The sequence below is a fragment of the Arvicanthis niloticus genome, chromosome 7 (genome assembly GCF_011762505.2).
Source record: "Arvicanthis niloticus isolate mArvNil1 chromosome 7, mArvNil1.pat.X, whole genome shotgun sequence".
Classification (NCBI taxonomy): Eukaryota; Metazoa; Chordata; class Mammalia; order Rodentia; family Muridae; genus Arvicanthis; species Arvicanthis niloticus.
This window is the reverse complement of record NC_047664.1, coordinates 2,387,974-2,406,710: the sequence shown is the minus strand read 5'-3', so window position 1 is coordinate 2,406,710 and position 18,737 is coordinate 2,387,974. Positions and strand designations below refer to the sequence as shown.

Here is an 18,737-nt window from a genome sequence, read left to right as displayed (position 1 = left end):
ATAGAGCAGCCTAACTTCATAAATGGAGCAGCCTAACTCTATAGATGAAGGAGCAGCCTAACTCCATAGATGATGGTGCAGCCTAACTTTATTGATGGAGCAGCCTAACTCCATAGATGGGAGCAGCCTAACTCTATAGATGATGGAGAAGCCTAACTCCATAGATGGTGGTGCAGCCTAACTCCATTGATGGAGCAGCCTAACCTCCATAGATGGAGCAGCCTAACTCATAGATGATGGAGCAGGCTAACTTCATAGATGGAGCAGCCTAACTTCATAGATAGAGCAACCTAACCCCCTAATGGATGATGGAGCAGCCTAACTCCATAGATGATGGTACAGCTTAACTCCATAGATGGAGCAGCCTAATTTTATAGGTGATTGAGCAGCCTAACTTAATTGATGGTGCAGCCTAACTCCATAGATGGAGCAACCTAACTCTATAGATGTTAAAACCAGCCTAACTCCATAGAATATAGAGCAGCGTAACTTCATAGATGGAGCACCTAACTCCATAGATGATGGAGCAGCTTAACTCATAGATGGAGCAGCCTAACTCCATAGATGGAGCAGCCTAACTCTATAGATGATGGAGCAGCCTAACTCCATTGAATATAGAGCAACCTACTTCATAGATGGAGCAGCCTAACTCTATAGATGAAGGAGCAGCCTAACTCCATAGATGATGGTGCAGCCTAACTCCATTGATGGAGCAGCCTAACTCCATAGATGGAGCAGCCTAACTCCATAGATGATGGAGCAGCCTAACTTCATAGATGGAGCAGCCAAAACTTCATAGAGAGAGCAGCCTAACTCTATCGATGGTGGAGCAGCCTAACTCCATAGATGATGGTGCAGCCTAACTCCATAGATGATGGAGCAGCCTAACTTCACAGATGGAGCATCCTAACTCCATAGATGATGGAGCAGCCTAACTTCATAGATGGAGCAGCCTAACTTTATAGATGATGGAGCAGCCTAATTCCATAGATGATGTTGCAGCCTAAATCCAAAGATGGAGCAGCCTAACTTTATAGAATATAGAGCAGCCTAACTTCATAGATGGAGCAGCCTAACTCTATAGGTGATTGAGCAGCCTAACTTCATTGATGGAGCAGCCTAACTCCATAGATGATGGAGCAGCCTAACTTTATAGATGATGAGCAGCCTAACTCCATAGATGATGGAGCAGCCTAACTCCATAGATGATGGAGCAGCCTAACTCCATTGATGGAGCAGCCTAAATCCATAGATGGAGCAGCCTAACTCCCATAGATGAAGGAGCAGCCTAACTCCATAGATGATGGTGCAGCCTAACTCCATTGATGGAGCAGCCTAACTCCATAGATGGAGCAGCCTAACTTCATAGATGGAGCACCCTAACTCCATAGAATATAGAGCAGCCTAACTTCATAGATGGAGCACCCTAACTCCATAGATGATGGAGCAGCTTAACTTCATAGATGGAGCAGCCAAACTCCATAGATGGAGCAGCCTAACACTATAGATGATAAAGCAGCCTAACTCCATTGAATATAGAGCATCCTAACTTCATACATGGAGCAGCCTAACTCTATAGATGAAGGAGCAGCCTAACTTTCTAGATGATGGTGCAGCCTAACTCCATTGATGGAGCAGCCTAACTCCATAGATGGAGCAGCCTAACTCCATAGATGATGGAGCAGCCTAACTTCATAGATGGAGCAGCCTAACTCCATAGATGATGGAGCAGCCTAACTTCATAGATGGAGCAGCCTAACTCCATAGATGATGGAGCAGCCTAACTCCATAGAATATAGAGCAGCCTAACTTCATAGATGGAGAAGCCTAACTCTATAGATGAGGAGCAGCCTAACTCCATAGATGATGGTGCAGCCTAACTCCATAGAATATAGAGCAGCCTAACTCCATAGATGAGCAGCCTAACTCCATAGATGATGGAGCAGCCTAACTTCATAGATGGAGCAGCCTAACTCTATAGATGATGGAGCAGCCTAACTCCATATATGGTGGTGCAGCCTAACTTCATAGATGGAGCAGCCTAACTCCATAGATGGAGCAGCCTAACTCCATAGATGATGGAGCAGCCTAACTTCATAGATGGAGCAGCCTAACTTCATAGATGGAGCAGCCTAACTCTATAGATGATGGAGCAGCCTAACTCTATAGATGGTGGTGCAGGCTAACTTCATAGATGGAGCAGCCTAACTCCATAGATGGAGCAGCCTAACTCCATAGATGATGGAGCAGCCTAACTTTATAGATGGAGCAGCCTAACTTCATAGATGGAGCAGCCTAACTCTATAGATGGTGCAGCCTAACTTCATAGATAGAACAACCTAATTTATGGATGATTGAGCAGCCTAACTTCATAGATGGAGCAGCCTAACTCTATAGATGATAAAGCAACCTAATTCCGTAGAATATAGAGCAGCCTAACTTCATAGATGGAGCACCCTAACTCCATAGATGATGGAGCAGCTTAACTCCATAGATGGAGCAGCCTAAGTCCATAGATGGAGCAGCCTAACTCTATAGATGATGGAGCAGCCTAACTCCATTGAATATAGAACAACCTAACTTCATAAATGGAGCAGCCTAACTCTATAGATGAAGGAGCAGCCTAACTCCATAGATGATGGTGCAGCCTAACTTTATTGATGGAGCAGCCTAACTCCATAGATGGAGCAGCCTAACTCTATAGATGATGGAGAAGCCTAACTCCATAGATGGTGGTGCAGCCTAACTCCATTGATGGAGCAGCCTAACTCCATAGATGGAGCAGCCTAACTCCATAGATGATGGAGCAGGCTAACTTCATAGATGGAGCAGCCTAACTTCATAGATAGAGCAACCTAACCCTATGGATGATGGAGCAGCCTAACTCCATAGATGATGGTACAGCCTAACTCCATAGATGGAGCAGCCTAATTTTATAGGTGATTGAGCAGCCTAACTTAATTGATGGTGCAGCCTAACTCCATAGATGGAGCAACCTAACTCTATAGATGTTAAACCAGCCTAACTCCATAGAATATAGAGCAGCGTAACTTCATAGATGGAGCACCCTAACTCCATAGATGATGGAGCAGCTTAACTTCATAGATGGAGCAGCCTAACTCCATAGATGGAGCAGCCTAACTCTATAGATGATGGAGCAGCCTAACTCCATTGAATATAGAGCAACCTAACTTCATAGATGGAGCAGCCTAACTCTATAGATGAAGGAGCAGCCTAACTCCATAGATGATGGTGCAGCCTAACTCCATTGATGGAGCAGCCTAACTCCATAGATGGAGCAGCCTAACTCCATAGATGATGGAGCAGCCTAACTTCATAGATGGAGCAGCCTAACTTCATAGAGAGAGCAGCCTAACTCTATCGATGGTGGAGCAGACTAACTCCATAGATGATGGTGCAGCCTAACTCCATAGATGATGGAGCAGCCTAACTTCATAGATGGAGCAGCCTAACTCCATAGATGATGGAGCAGCCTAACTTCATAGATGGAGCAGCCTAACTCCATAGATGATGGAGCAGCCTAACTTCATAGATGGAGCAGCCTAACTCCATAGATGATGGAGCAGCCTAACTTCATAGATGGAGCAGCCTAACTTTATAGATGATGGAGCAGCCTAATTCCACAGATGATGTTGCAGCCTAACTCCAAAGATGGAGCAGCCTAACTTTATAGAATATAGAGCAGCCTAACTTCATAGATGGAGCAGCCTAACTTTATAGGTGATTGAGCAGCCTAACTTCATTGATGGAGCAGCCTAACTCCATAGATGATGGAGCAGCCTAACTCCATAGATGATGGAGCAGCCTAACTCCATTGATGGAGCAGCCTAAATCCATAGATGGAGCAGCCTAACTCCATAGATGATGGAGCAGCCTAACTTCATAGATGGAGCAGCCTAACTCCATAGATGATGGAGAAGCCTAACTCTATCGATGATGGAGCAGCCTAACTCCATAGATGATGGTGCAGCCTAACTCCATAGATGGAGCAGCCTAACTCCATAGATGGAGCAGCCTAACTCCATAGATGATGGAGCAGCCTAACTCTATAGATGATGGAGCAGCCTAACTCCATTGAATATAGAGCAACCTAACTTCATAGATGGAGCAGCCTAACTCTATAGATGAAGGAGCAGCCTAACTCCATAGATGATGGTGCAGCCTAACTCCATTGATGGAGCAGCCTAACTCCATAGATGGAGCAGCCTAACTTCAGAGATGGAGCACCCTAACTCCATAGAATATAGAGCAGCCTAACTTCATAGATGGAGCACCCTAACTCCATAGATGATGGAGCAGCTTAACTTCATAGATGGAGCAGCCAAACTCCATAGATGGAGCAGCCTAACTCTATAGATGATAAAGAAGCCTAACTCCATTAAATATAGAGCATCCTAACTTCATACATGGAGCAGCCTAACTCTATAGATGAAGGAGCAGCCTAACTTTCTAGATGATGGTGCAGCCTAACTCCATTGATGGAGCAGCCTAACTCCATAGATGGAGCAGCCTAACTCCATAGATGATGGAGCAGCCTAACTTCATAGATGGAGCAGCCTAACTCCATAGATGATGGAGCAGCCTAACTTCATAGATGGAGCAGCCTAACTCCATAGATGATGGAGCAGCCTAACTCCATAGAATATAGAGCAGCCTAACTTCATAGATGGAGCACCCTAACTCCATAGATGATGGAGCAGCTTAACTTCATAGATGGAGCAGCCTAACTCCATAGATGGAGCAGCCTAACTCTATAGATGATGGAGCAGCCTAACTCCATTGAATATAGAGCAACCTAACTTCATACATGGAGCAGCCTAACTCTATAGATGAAGGAGCAGCCTAACTTTATAGATGATGGAGCCTCCTAACTCCATAGATGGAGCAGCCTAACTCTATAGATGATGGAGCAGCCTAACTCCATTGAATATAGAGTAACCTAACTTCATAGATGGAGAAGCCTAACTCTATAGATGAAGGAGCAGCTTAACTCCATAGATGATGGTGCAGCCTAACTCCATAGATGGAGCAGCCTAACTCCATAGATGAGCAGCCTAACTCCATAGATGATGGAGCAGCCTAACTTCATAGATGGAGCAGCCTAACTTTATAGATGGAGCAGCCTAACTCTATAGATGATGGAGCAGCCTAACTCCATAGATGGTGGTGCAGCCTAACTTCATAGATGGAGCAGCCTAACTCCATAGATGGAGCAGCCTAACTCCATAGATGATGGAGCAGCCTAACTTCATAGATGGAGCAGCCTAACTTCATAGATGGAGCAGCCTAACTCCATAGATGGTGCAGCCTAACTTCATAGATAGAGCAACCTAATCTATGGATGATTGAGCAGCCTAACTTCATAGATGGAGCAAGCTAACTCTATAGATGTTAAACCAGCCTAACTCCATAGAATATAGAGCAGCCTAACTTCATAGATGGAGCACCCTAACTCCATAGATGATGGAGCAGCTTAACTTCATAGATGGAGCAGCCTAACTCCATAGATGGAGCAGCCTAACTCTATAGATGATGGAGCATCCTAACTCCATTGAATATAAAGCAACCTAACTTCATAGATGGAGCAGCCTAACTCTATAGATGAAGGAGCAGCCTAACTCCATAGATGATGGCGCAGCCTAACTCCATTGATGGAGCAGCCTAACTCCATAGATGGAGCAGCCTAACTCCATAGATGATGGAGCAGCCTAACTTCATAGATGGAGCAGCCTAACTTCATAGAGAGAGCAGCCTAACTCTATCGATGGTGGAGCAGCCTAACTCCATAGATGATGGTGCAGCCTAACTCCATAGATGATGGAGCAGCCTAACTTCATAGATGGAGCAGCCTAACTCCATAGATGATGGAGCAGCCTAACTTCATAGATGGAGCAGCCTAACTCCATAGATGATGGAGCAGCCTAACTTCATAGATGGAGCAGCCTAACTCCATAGATGATGGAGCAGCCTAACTTCATAGATGGAGCAGCCTAACTTTATAGATGATGGAGCAGCCTAATTCCATAGATGATGTTGCAGCCTAACTCCAAAGATGGAGCAGCCTAACTTTATAGAATATAGAGCAGCCTAACTTCATAGATGGAGCAGCCTAACTTTATAGGTGATTGAGCAGCCTAACTTCATTGATGGAGCAGCCTAACTCCATAGATGATGGAGCAGCCTAACTCCATAGATGATGGAGCAGCCTAACTCCATAGATGATGGAGCAGCCTAACTCCATTGATGGAGCAGCCTAAATCCATAGATGGAGCAGCCTAACTCCATAGATGATGGAGCAGCCTAACTTCATAGATGGAGCAGCCTAACTCCATAGATGATGGAGCAGCCTAACTCTATCGATGATGGAGCAGCCTAACTCCATAGATGATGGTGCAGCCTAACTTCATAGATGGAGCAGCCTAACTCCATAGATGATGGAGCAGCCTAACTTCATAGATGGAGCAGCCTAACTCCATAGATGATGGAGCAGCCTAACTCCATAGATGATGGAGCAGCCTAACTCCATTGATGGAGCAGCCTAAATCCATAGATGGAGCAGCCTAACTCCATAGATGATGGAGCAGCCTAACTCCATAGATGATGGAGCAGCCTAACTCTGTCGATGATGGAGCAGCCTAAATCCATAGATGGAGCAGCCTAACTCCATAGATGATGGAGCAGCCTAACTTCATAGATGGAGCAGCCTAACTCCATAGATGATGGAGCAGCCTAACTCTGTCGATGATGGAGCAGCCTAACTCCATAGATGATGGCGCAGCCTAACTCCATAGATTTAGCAGCCTAACTCCATAGATGGAGCAGCCTAACTCCATAGATGATGGAGCAGCCTAACTTCATAGATGGTGCAACCTAACTCTATGGATGATTGAGCAGCCTAACTTCATAGATGGAGCAGCCTAACTCTATAGATGATAAAGCACCCTAACTCCGTAGAATGTAGAGCAGCCTAACTTCATAGATGGAGCACCCTAACTCCATAGATGATGGAGCAGCTTAACTCCATAGATGGAGCAGCCTAACGCCATAGTTGGAGCAGCCTAACTCTATAGATGATGGAGCAGCCTAACTTCATTGAATATAGAGCAACCTAACTTCATAGATGGAGCAGCCTAACACTATAGATGAAGGAGCAGCCTAACTCCATAGATGATGGTGCAGCCTAACTCCATTGATGGAGCAGCCTAACTCCATAGATGGAGCAGCCTAACTCTATAGATGATGGAGCAGCCTAACTCCATAGATGGTGGTGCAGCCTAACTCCATAGATGGAGCAGTTTAACTCCATAGATGATGGAGCAGCCTAACTCCATAGATGATGGAGCAGCCTAACTCCATAGATGATGGAGCAGCCTAACTTCATAGATGGAGCAGCCTAACTCTATGTATGATGGAGCAGCCTAACTTCATAGAATATAGAGCAGCCTAACTTCATAGATGGAGCAGCCTAACTCCATAGGTGATTGAGCAGACTAACTCCATGGATGACGGTGCAGCCTAACTCCATAGAATATAGAGCAGCCTAACTTCATAGATGGAGCAGCCTAACTCCATAGGTGATTGAGCAGCCTAACTCCATAGATGATGGTGCAGCCTAACTCCATAGATGATGGAGCAGCCTAACTTCATAGATGGAGCAGCCTAACTCCATAGATGATGGAGCAGCCTAACTTCATAGATGGAGCAGCCTAACTCTATAGATGAAGGAGCAGCCTAACTTTATAGATGATGGAGCCTCCTAACTCCATAGATGGAGCAGCCTAACTCTATAGATTAAGGAGCAGCCTAACTCCATAGATGATGGAGCAGCCTAACTTCATAGATGGAGCAGCCTAACTCCATAGATGATGGAGCAGCCTAACTTCATAGAAGGAGCAGCCTAACTCCATAGATGGAGCAGCCTAACTCCATAGATGATGGAGCAGCCTAACTTCATAGATGGAGCAGCCTAACTTCATAGATGGAGCAGCCTAACTCTATAGATGGTGCAGCCTAACTTCATAGATAGAGCAACCTAATTTATGGATGATTGAGCAGCCTAACTTCATAGATGGAGCAGCCTAACTCTATAGATGATAAAGCAACCTAACTCCGTAGAATATACAGCAGCCTAACTTCATAGATGGAGCACCCTAACTCCATAGATGATGGAGCAGTTTAACTCCATAGATGGAGCAGCCTAAGTCCATAGATGGAGCAGCCTAACTCTATAGATGATGGAGCAGCCTAACTCCATTGAATATAGAACAACCTAACTTCATAAATGGAGCAGCCTAACTCTATAGATGAAGGAGCAGCCTAACTCCATAGATGATGGTGCAGCCTAACTTTATTGATGGAGCAGCCTAACTCCATAGATGGAGCAGCCTAACTCTATAGATGATGGAGAAGCCTAACTCCATAGATGGTGGTGCAGCCTAACTCCATTGATGGAGCAGCCTAACTCCATAGATGGAGCAGCCTAACTCCATAGATTATGGAGCAGCCTAACTTCATAGATGGAGCAGCCTAACTCTATAGATGATGGAGCAGCCTAACTCCATAGATGATGGTGCAGCCTAACTCCATAGATGGAGCAGCCTAACTCCATAGATGATGGAGCAGGCTAACTTCATAGATGGAGCAGCCTAACTTCATAGATAGAGCAACCTAACCCTATGGATGATGGAGCAGCCTAACTCCATAGATGATGGTGCAGCCTAACTCCATAGATGGAGCAGCCTAACTTTATAGGTGATTGAGCAGCCTAACTTAATTGATGGTGCAGCCTAACTCCATAGATGGAGCAACCTAACTCTATAGATGTTAAACCAGCCTAACTCCATAGAATATAGAGCAGCCTAACTTCATAGATGGAGCACCCTAACTCCATAGATGATGGAGCAGCTTAACTTCATAGATGGAGCAGCCTAACTCCATAGATGGAGCAGCCTAACTCTATAGATGATGGAGCAGCCTAACTCCATTGAATATAGAGCAACCTAACTTCATAGATGGAGCAGCCTAACTCTATAGATGAAGGAGCAGCCTAACTCCATAGATGATGGTGCAGCCTAACTCCATTGATGGAGCAGCCTAACTCCATAGATGGAGCAGCCTAACTCCATAGATGATGGAGCAGCCTAACTTCATAGATGGAGCAGCCTAACTTCATAGAGAGAGCAGCCTAACTCTATCGATGGTGGAGCAGCCTAACTCCATTGATGGAGCAGCCTAACTCCATAGATGGAGCAGCCTAACTCCATAGATGATGGAGCAGCTTAAATTCATAGATGGAGCAGCCTAACTCCATAGGTGGAGCAGCCTAACTCTATAGATGATGGAGCAGCCTAACTCCATTGAATATAGAGCAACCTAACTTCATACATGGAGCAGCCTAACTCTATAGATGAAGGAGCAGCCTAACTTTATAGATGATGGAGCCTCCTAACTCCATAGATGGAGCAGCCTAACTCTATAGATGATGGAGCAGCCTAACTCCATTGAATATAGAGCAACCTAACTTCATAGATGGAGCAGCCTAACTCTATAGATGAAGGAGCAGCCTAACTCCATAGATGATGGTGCAGCCTAACTCCATTGATGGAGCAGCCAAACTCCATAGATGGAGCAGCCTAACTCCATAGATGATGGAGCAGCCTAACTTCATAGATGGAGCAGCCTAACTCCATAGATGATGGAGCAGCCTAACTTCATAGATGGAGCAGCCTAACTCCATAGATGATGGAGCAGCCTAACTTCATAGATGGAGCAGCCTAACTCCATAGATGATGGAGCAGCCTAACTTCATAGATGGAGCAGCCTAACTTTATAGATGATGGAGCAGCCTAATTCCATAGATGATGTTGCAGCCTAACTCCAAAGATGGAGCAGCCTAACTTTATAGAATATAGAGCAGCCTAACTTCATAGATGGAGCAGCCTAACTCTATAGGTGATTGAGCAGCCTAACTTCATTGATGGAGCAGCCTAACTCCATAGATGATGGAGCAGCCTAACTTTATAGATGATGGAGCAGCCTAACTCCATAGATGATGGAGCAGCCTAACTCCATAGATGATGGAGCAGCCTAACTCCATTGATAGAGCAGCCTAAATCCATAGATGGAGCAGCCTAACTCCATAGATGAAGGAGCAGCCTAACTCCATAGATGATGGTGCAGCCTAACTCCATTGATGGAGCAGCCTAACTCCATAGATGGAGCAGCCTAACTTCATAGATGGAGCACCCTAACTCCATAGAATATAGAGCAGCCTAACTTCATAGATGGAGCACCCTAACTCCATAGATGATGGAGCAGCTTAACTTCATAGATGGAGCAGCCAAACTCCATAGATGGAGCAGCCTAACACTATAGATGATAAAGCAGCCTAACTCCATTGAATATAGAGCATCCTAACTTCATACATGGAGCAGCCTAACTCTATAGATGAAGGAGCAGCCTAACTTTCTAGATGATGGTGCAGCCTAACTCCATTGATGGAGCAGCATAACTCCATAGATGGAGCAGCCTAACTCCATAGATGATGGAGCAGCCTAACTTCATAGATGGAGCAGCCTAACTCCATAGATGATGGAGCAGCCTAACTTCATAGATGGAGCAGCCTAACTCCATAGATGATGGAGCAGCCTAACTCCATAGAATATAGAGCAGCCTAACTTCATAGATGGAGCACCCTAACTCCATAGATGATGGAGCAGCTTAACTTCATAGATGGAGCAGCCTAACTCCATAGATGGAGCAGCCTAACTCTATAGATGATGCAGCAGCCTAACTCCATTGAATATAGAGCAACCTAACTTCATACATGGAGCAGCCTAACTCTATAGATGAAGGAGCAGCCTAACTTTATAGATGATGGAGCCTCCTAACTCCATAGATGGAGCAGCCTAACTCTATAGATGATGGAGCAGCCTAACTCCATTGAATATAGAGCAACATAACTTCATAGATGGAGAAGCCTAACTCTATAGATGAAGGAGCAGCCTAACTCCATAGATGATGGTGCAGCCTAACTCCATAGATGGAGCAGCCTAACTCCATAGATGAGCAGCCTAACTCCATAGATGATGGAGCAGCCTAACTTCATAGATGGAGCAGCCTAACTTCATAGATGGAGCAGCCTAACTCTATAGATGATGGAGCAGCCTAACTCCATAGATGGTGGTGCAGCCTAACTTCATAGATGGAGCAGCCTAACTCCATAGATGGAGCAGCCTAACTCCATAGATGATGGAGCAGCCTAACTTCATAGATGGAGCAGCCTAACTTCATAGATGGAGCAGCGTAACTCCATAGATGGTGCAGCCTAACTTCATAGATAGAGCAACCTAATCTATGGATGATTGAGCAGCCTAACTTCATAGATGGAGCAACCTAACTCTATAGATGTTAAACCAGCCTAACTCCATAGAATATAGAGCAGCCTAACTTCATAGATGGAGCACCCTAACTCCATAGATGATGGAGCAGCTTAACTTCATAGATGGAGCAGCCTAACTCCATAGATGGAGCAGCCTAACTCTATAGATGATGGAGCAGCCTAACTCCATTGAATATAGAGCAACCTAACTTCATAGATGGAGCAGCCTAACTCTATAGATGAAGGAGCAGCCTAACTCCATAGATGATGGTGCAGCCTAACTCCATTGATGGAGCAGCCTAACTCCATAGATGGAGCAGCCTAACTCCATAGATGATGGAGCAGCCTAACTTCATAGATGGAGCAGCCTAACTTCATAGAGAGAGCAGCCTAACTCTATCGATGGTGGAGCAGCCTAACTCCATAGATGATGGTGCAGCCTAACTCCATAGATGATGGAGCAGCCTAACTTCATAGATGGAGCAGCCTAACTCCATAGATGATGGAGCAGCCTAACTTCATAGATGGAGCAGCCTAACTCCATAGATGATGGAGCAGCCTAACTTCATAGATGGAGCAGCCTAACTCCATAGATGATGGAGCAGCCTAACTTCATAGATGGAGCAGCCTAACTTTATAGATGATGGAGCAGCCTAATTCCATAGATGATGTTGCAGCCTAACTCCAAAGATGGAGCAGCCTAACTTTATAGAATATAGAGCAGCCTAACTTCATAGATGGAGCAGCCTAACTTTATAGGTGATTGAGCAGCCTAACTTCATTGATGGAGCAGCCTAACTCCATAGATGATGGAGCAGCCTAACTCCATAGATGATGGAGCAGCCTAACTCCATAGATGATGGAGCAGCCTAACTCCATTGATGGAGCAGCCTAAATCCATAGATGGAGCAGCCTAACCCCATAGATGATGGAGCAGCCTAACTTCATAGATGGAGCAGCCTAACTCCATAGATGATGGAGCAGCCTAACTCTATCGATGATGGAGCAGCCTAACTCCATAGATGATGGTGCAGCCTAACTTCATAGATGGAGCAGCCTAACTCCATAGATGGAGCAGCCTAACTCCATAGATGATGGAGCAGCCTAACTTCATAGATGGAGCAGCCTAACTCCATAGATGATGGAGCAGCCTAACTCTATAGATGATGGAGCAGCCTAACTCAATTGAATATAGAGCAACCTAACTTCATAGATGGAGCAGCCTAACTCTATAGATGAAGGAGCAGCCTAACTCCATAGATGATGGTGCAGCCTAACTCCATTGATGGAGCAGCCTAACTCCATAGATGGAGCAGCCTAACTCCATAGAATATAGAGCAGCCTAACTTCATAGATGGAGCAGCCTAACTTTATAGGTGATTGAGCAGCCTAACTTAATTGATGGTGCAGCCTAACTCCATAGATGATGGAGCAGCCTAACTCCATTGATGGAGCAGCCTAAATCCATAGATGATGGAGCAGGCTAACTTCATAGATGGAGCAGCCTAACTTCATAGATAGAGCAACCTAACCCTATGGATGATGGAGCAGCCTAACTCCATAGATGATGGTGCAGCCTAACTCCATAGATGGAGCAGCCTAACTCCATAGAATATAGAGCAGCCTAACTTCATAGATGGAGCAGCCTAACTTTATAGGTGATTGAGCAGCCTAACTTAATTGATGGTGCAGCCTAACTCCATAGATGATGGAGCAGCCTAACTCCATTGATGGAGCAGCCTAAATCCATAGATGGAGCAGCCTAACTCCATAGATGATGGAGCAGCCTAACTTCATAGATGCAGCAGCCTAACTCCATAGATGATGGAGCAGCCTAACTCTATCGATGATGGAGCAGCCTAACTCCATAGATGATGGTGTAGCCTAACTCCATAGATGGAGCAGCCTAACTCCATAGATGATGGAGCAGCCTAACTTCATAGATGGAGCAGCCTAACTCCATAGATGATGGAGCAGCCTAACTCTATAGATGATGGAGCAGCCTAACTCCATTGAATATAGAGCAACCTAACTTCATAGATGGAGCAGCCTAACTCTATAGATGATGGAGCAGCCTAACTCCATAGATGATGGAGCAGCCTAACTCCATAGATGATGGTGCAGCCTAACTCCATAGATGGAGCAGCGTAACTCCATAGATGGAGCAGCCTAACTCCATAGATGATGGAGCAGCCTAACTTCATAGATGGAGCAGCCTAACTCAATGGATAATAGAGCAGCCTAACTCCATAGATGATGGTGCAGCCTCACTCCGAAGATGGAGCAGCCTAACTCCATGGATGATGGAGCAGCCTAACTTCATAGATGAAGCAGCCTAACTTTTAGATGGAGCACCATAACTCCATAGATTGAGCAGCCTAACTCCATAGATGGAGCAGCCTAACTCTATAGATGATAAAGCAACCTAACTCCGTAGAATATAGAGCAGCCTAACTTCATAGATGGAGCACCCTAACTCCATAGATGATGGAGCAGCTTAACTCCATAGATGGAGCAGCCTAAGTCCATACATGGAGCAGCCTAACTCTATAGATGATGGAGCAGCCTAACTCCATTGAATATAGAGCAACCTAACTTCATAGATGGAGCAGCCGAACTCTATAGATGAAGGAGCAGCCTAACTCTATAGATGATGGTGCAGCCTAACTTTATTGATGGAGCAGCCTAACTCCATAGATGGAGCAGCCTAACTCTATAGATGATGGAGAAGCCTAACTCCATAGATGGTGGTGCAGCCTAACTCCATTGATGGAGCAGCCTAACTCCATAGATGATGGAGCAGCCTAACTTCATAGATGGAGCAGCCTAACTCTATAGATGGAGCAGCCTAACTCTATAGATGATGGAGAAGCCTAACTCCATAGATGGTGGTGCAGCCTAACTCCATTGATGGAGCAGCCTAACTCCATAGATGATGGTGCAGCCTAACTCCATAGATGGAGCAGCCTAACTGCATAGATGATGGAGCAGGCTAACTTCATAGATGGAGCAGCCTAACTTCATAGATAGAGCAACCTAACCCTATGGATGATGGAGCAGCCTAACTCCATAGATGATGGTGCAGCCTAACTCCATAGATGGAGCAGCCTAACTCCATAGAATATAGAGCAGCCTAACTTCATAGATGGAGCAGACTAACTTTATAGGTGATTGAGCAGCCTAACTTAATTGATGGTGCAGCCTAACTCCATAGATGGAGCAACCTAACTCTATAGATGTTAAACCAGCCTAACTCCATAGAATATAGAGCAGCCTAACTTCATAGATGGAGCACCCTAACTCCATAGATGATGGAGCAGCTTAACTTCATAGATGGAGCAGCCTAACTCCATAGATGGAGCAGGCTAACTCTATAGATGATGGAGCAGCCTAACTCCATTGAATATAGAGCAACCTAACTTCATAGATGGAGCAGCCTAACTCTATAGATGAAGGAGCAGCCTAACTCCATAGATGATGGTGCAGCCTAACTCCATTGATGGAGCAGCCTAACTCCATAGATGGAGCAGCCTAACTCCATAGATGATGGAGCAGCCTAACTTCATAGATGGAGCAGCCTAACTTAATAGAGAGAGCAGCATAACTCTATCGATGATGGAGCAGCCTAACTCCATAGATGATGGTGCAGCCTAACTCCATAGATGATGGAGCAGCCTAACTTCATAGATGAAGCAGCCTAACTCCAGAGATGATGGAGCAGCCTAACTTCATAGATGGAGCAGCCTAACTCCATAGAATATAGAGCAGCCTAACTTCATAGATGGAGCACCCTAACTCCATAGATGATGGAGCAGCTCAACTTCATAGATGGAGCAGCCTAACTCCATTGAATATAGAGCAACCTAACTCCATAGATGGAGCAGCCTAACTCTATAGATGATGGAGCAGCCTAACTCCATTGAATATAGAGCAACCTAACTTCATACATGGAGCAGCCTAACTCTATAGATGAAGGAGCAGCCTAACTTTATAGATGATGGAGCAGCCTAACTCCATAGATGGAGCAGCCTAACTCTATAGATGATGGAGCAGCCTAACTCCATTGAATATAGAGCAACCTAACTTCATACATGGAGCAGTTTAACTCTATAGATGAAGGAGCAGCCTAACTTTATAGATGATGGTGCAGCCTAACTCCATAGATGGAGCAACCTAACTCCATAGATGAGCAGCCTAACTCCATAGATGATGGAGCAGCCTAACTTCATAGATGGAGCAGCCTAACTTCATAGATGGAGCAGCCTAACTCTATAGATGATGGAGCAGCCTAACTCCATAGATGGTGGTGCAGCCTAACTTCATAGATGGAGCAGCCTAACTCCATAGATGGAGCAGCCTAACTCCATAGATGATGGAGCAGCCTAACTCCATTGAATATAGAGCAACCTAACTTCATAGATGGAGAAGCCTAACTCTATAGATGAAGGAGCAGCCTAACTCCATAGATGATGGTGCAGCCTAACTCCATAGAATATAGAGCAGCCTAACTCCATAGATGAGCAGCCTAACTCCATAGATGATGGAGCAGCCTAACTTCATAGATGGAGCAGCCTAACTTCATAGATGGAGCAGCCTAACTCTATAGATGATGGAGCAGCCTAACTCCATAGATGGTGGTGCAGCCTAACTTCATAGATGGAGCAGCCTAACTCCATAGATGGAGCAGCCTAACTCCATAGATGATGGAGCAGCCTAACTTCATAGATGGAGCAGCCTAACTATAGATGATGGAGCAGCCTAACTCCATAGATGGTGGTGCAGCCTAACTTCATAGATGGAGCAGCCTAACTCCATAGATGGAGCAGCCTAACTCCATAGATGATGGAGCAGCCTAACTTTATAGATGGAGCAGCCTAACTTCATAGATGGAGCAGCCTAACTCTATAGATGGTGCAGCCTAACTTCATAGATAGAGCAACCTAATTTATGGATGATTGAGCAGCCTAACTTCATAGATAAAGCAGCCTAACTCTATAGATGATAAAGCAACTTAATTCCGTAGAATATAGAGCAGCCTAACTTCATAGATGGAGCACCCTAACTCCATAGATGATGGAGCAGCTTAACTCCATAGATGGAGCAGCCTAAGTCCATAGATGGAGCAGCCTAACTCTATAGATGATGGAGCAGCCTAACTCCATTGAATATAGAACAACCTAACTTCATAAATGGAGCAGCCTAACTCTATAGATGAAGGAGCAGCCTAACTCCATAGATGATGGTGCAGCCTAACTTTATTGATGGAGCAGCCTAACTCCATAGATGGAGCAGCCTAACTCTATAGATGATGGAGAAGCCTAACTCCATAGATGGTGGTGCAGCCTAACTCCATTGATGGAGCAGCCTAACTCCATAGATGGACCAGCCTAACTCCATAGATGATGGAGCAGGCTAACTTCATAGATGGAGCAGCCTAACTTCATAGATAGAGCAACCTAACCCTATGGATGATGGAGCAGCCTAACTCCATAGATGATGGTGCAGCCTAACTCCATAGATGGAGCAGCCTAATTTTATAGGTGATTGAGCAGCCTAACTTAATTGATGGTGCAGCCTAACTCCATAGATGGAGCAACCTAAATCTATAGATGTTAAACCAGCCTAACTCCATAGAATATAGAGCAGCCTAACTTCATAGATGGAGCACCCTAACTCCATAGATGATGGAGCAGCTTAACTTCATAGATGGAGCAGCCTAACTCCATAGATGGAGCAGCCTAACTCTATAGATGATGGAGCAGCCTAACTCCATTGAATATAGAGCAACCTAACTTCATAGATGGAGCAGCCTAACTCTATAGATGAAGGAGCAGCCTAACTCCATAGATGATGGTGCAGCCTAACTCCATTGATGGAGCAGCCTAACTCCATAGATGGAGCAGCCTAACTCCATAGATGATGGAGCAGCCTAACTTCATAGATGGAGCAGCCTAACTTCATAGAGAGAGCAGCCTAACTCTATCGATGGTGGAGCAGCCTAACTCCATAGATGATGGTGCAGCCTAACTCCATAGATGATGGAGCAGCCTAACTTCATAGATGGAGCAGCCTAACTCCATAGATGATGGAGCAGCCTAACTTCATAGATGGAGCAGCCTAACTTTATAGATGATGGAGCAGCCTAATTCCATAGATGATGTTGCAGCCTAACTCCAAAGATGGAGCAGCCTAACTTTATAGAATATAGAGCAGCCTAACTTCATAGATGGAGCAGCCTAACTCTATAGGTGATTGAGCAGCCTAACTTCATTGATGGAGCAGCCTAACTCCATAGATGATGGAGCAGCCTAACTTTATAGATGATGGAGCAGCCTAACTCCATAGATGATGGAGCAGCCTAACTCCATTGATGGAGCAGCCTAAATCCATAGATGGAGCAGCCTAACTCCATAGATGAAGGAGCAGCCTAACTCCATAGATGATGGTGCAGCCTAACTCCATTGATGGAGCAGCCTAACTCCATAGATGGAGCAGCCTAACTTCATAGATGGAGCACCCTAACTCCATAGAATATAGAGCAGCCTAACTTCATAGATGGAGCACCCTAACTCCATAGATGATGGAGCAGCTTAACTTCATAGATGGAGCAGCCAAACTCCATAGATGGAGCAGCCTAACTCTATAGATGATGCAGCAGCCTAACTCCATTGAATATAGAGCATCCTAACTTCATACATGGAGCAGCCTAACTCTATAGATGAAGGAGCAGCCTAACTTTCTAGATGATGGTGCAGCCTAACTCCATTGATGGAGCAGCCTAACTCCATAGATGGAGCAGCCTAACTCCATAGATGATGGAGCAGCCTAACTTCATAGATGGAGCAGCCTAACTCCATAGATGATGGAGCAGCCTAACTTCATAGATGGAGCAGCCTAACTCCATAGATGATGGAGCAGCCTAACTCCATAGAATATAGAGCAGCCTAACTTCATAGATGGAGCACCCTAACTCCATAGATGATGGAGCAGCTTAACTTCATAGATGGAGCAGCCTAACTCCATAGATGGAGCAGCCTAACTCTATAGATGATGGAGCAGCCTAACTCCATTGAATATAGAGCAACCTAACTTCATACATGGAGCAGCCTAACTCTATAGATGAAGGAGCAGCCTAACTTTATAGATGATGGAGCCTCCTAACTCCATAGATGGAGCAGCCTAACTCTATAGATGATGGAGCAGCCTAACTCCATTGAATATAGAGCAACCTAACTTCATAGATGGAGAAGCCTAACTCTATAGATGAAGGAGCAGCCTAACTCCATAGATGATGGTGCAGCCTAACTCCATAGAATATAGAGCAGCCTAACTCCAT

At 45.1% G+C, this 18,737-nt stretch overlaps 1 protein-coding gene across 1 annotated transcript in view; it reads right to left on the bottom strand.

Annotated features, from left to right (window-relative positions):
• Nucleotides 1–18,737, bottom strand: part of LOC117712714 (coiled-coil domain-containing protein 18-like) — a 186,493-nt gene that overhangs the window by 36,292 nt on the left and 131,464 nt on the right.